The sequence below is a fragment of the Scyliorhinus torazame genome, chromosome 24 (genome assembly GCF_047496885.1).
Source record: "Scyliorhinus torazame isolate Kashiwa2021f chromosome 24, sScyTor2.1, whole genome shotgun sequence".
Lineage (NCBI taxonomy): Eukaryota > Metazoa > Chordata > Chondrichthyes > Carcharhiniformes > Scyliorhinidae > Scyliorhinus > Scyliorhinus torazame.
Window position 1 is genome coordinate 42,732,788 of NC_092730.1, and position 1,850 is coordinate 42,734,637.

Below are 1,850 nucleotides of genomic sequence, written 5' to 3' on the forward strand. Positions count from 1 at the left end.
GGGCATTAGCTATGAGGATCGGTTGAATAAACTCGGTTTGTTCTCACTGGAATGACGGACGTTGAGGGGCGACTTGATAGAGGTCTACAAAATTATGAGGGGCATAGACAGAGTGGATAGACAGAGGCTTTTCCCCAGGGTAGAGGGGTCAATTACTAGTCAATTACATAGGTTTAAGGTGCGAGGGGCAAGGTTTAGAGGAGATGTACAAGGCAAGTTTTTTTACAGAGAGGGCAGTGGGTGCCTGGAACTCGCTGCTGGAGAACGTGATGGAAGCAACGACGATAGTGACATTTAAGCGGCATCTTGACAAATACATGAATAGGATGGGAATCGAGGGATACCGACCCAGGAAGTGTAAAATATTTTAGATTCGTCATTGGTCAGGCAGCATGGTCGGCACGGGCTTGACGGGCCGAAGGGCCTGTTCCAGTGCTGTACTTGTCTCTGTTCTTTGTTGTTCTTTGAGCGGGTTTGCTATTGAGGAAAGGTTCGAGAGACTGCACTTGTTTCCAGTGGAGATGTGAAGACTGACAGTTGATTTGATTGAAGTACATCAGATTTTGAATTGTCTTGACAAGGTGGACGTGGAAAGGATGTCACTGCTTGTGGGAGTGAAAAAAACGGATGTCACCCTTTTCGGACGTAGATGGGGAAATTTCTCCCTCGTAGAGAGTTGTGCGACTTTGGAACTCTACCTCAGAAGGCGGCGAAAGCGGGACATTGATTATTTTTAAGGCAGAGATTGAAAGATTCTTGTTCAGCAAATAAATCAAAGATTTATCGGGGTTACATACAACCATTGCATTCAGCCAACTACCTGGATGCACAAGCGTTCGTTTGTTTTACATGTTTGAGGATACATTCAGAGTCCTACACCATGGTGAAACGGTCTTTAAATGATGTGTTCGTTTCTTCACGTGTTCAGCACTGATATATTCTCTGGGGCGCAAACCTGCTCCCGACTTCATTCAATGATCGTCGTGATTTTAAAAAAAGCAACAACAGGGCTCGTCCGGGATTTGAACCCGGGACCTCTCGCATTTTATCACAAATGGTAGCCCCGAAGCGAGAATCATACCCCTAGACCAACGAGCCAAATCACATTTGCGACTCACTCAAACCAGCTTATCATTGCCTCCCGAAGCTTATTGTCTCAGCTCAATTGTGCTGGAGCATCTCGAAAACAAGGACTCCTACATCAGACTCCTATTTATTGACTACAGCTCCGCCTTCAACACCATAATCCCAGCCATGCTCATATCAAAGCTCCAAAACCTAGGACTTGGCTCCCCACTCTGCAACTGGATTCTCGATTTTCTGACCAACAGACCACAATCAGTAAGAATGAACAACAACACCTCCTCCACAATAGTCCTCAACACCGGGCCTCCGCAAAGCTGCATACTTAGGCCCCTACTCTACACCCTGTACACACACGACTGTGTGGCAAAACTTGGTTCCAACTCCATCTACAAGTTGGCTGACGATACGACCATAGTGGGCCGGACCTCGCATAACGACGAGTCAGAATGCAGGCGGGAGATAGAGAACTGAGTGGAGTGGTGTGGCAACAACAATTTCTCCCTCAATGCCAGCAAAACGAAAGAGCTGGTCATTGACTTCAGGAAGGAAAGTACTGTACACACCCCTGTCAGCATCAACAGGGCCGAGGTGGAGATGGTTAGCAGTTTCAAATTCCGAGGGGTGCACATCTCCAAAAATCTGTCCTGGTCCACCAACTTCGATGCTACTACCAAGAACGCTCAACAGCGTCTATACTTGCTCAGGAAACTAAGGAAATTCGGCATGTCCACATTAACCCTTACCAACTTTTACAGATGCACCAA

General features: G+C 46.9%; 1 non-coding gene across 1 annotated transcript; it reads right to left on the reverse strand.

Annotated features, from left to right (window-relative positions):
* Window positions 1-1,007: 1,007 nt before the first annotated feature.
* Window positions 1,008-1,098, reverse strand: trnap-cgg (transfer RNA proline (anticodon CGG)). The gene is given in 2 exon segments: window positions 1,008-1,043; window positions 1,063-1,098. It is a non-coding gene; the product is annotated as a tRNA-Pro (tRNA).
* Window positions 1,099-1,850: the final 752 nt, after the last annotated feature.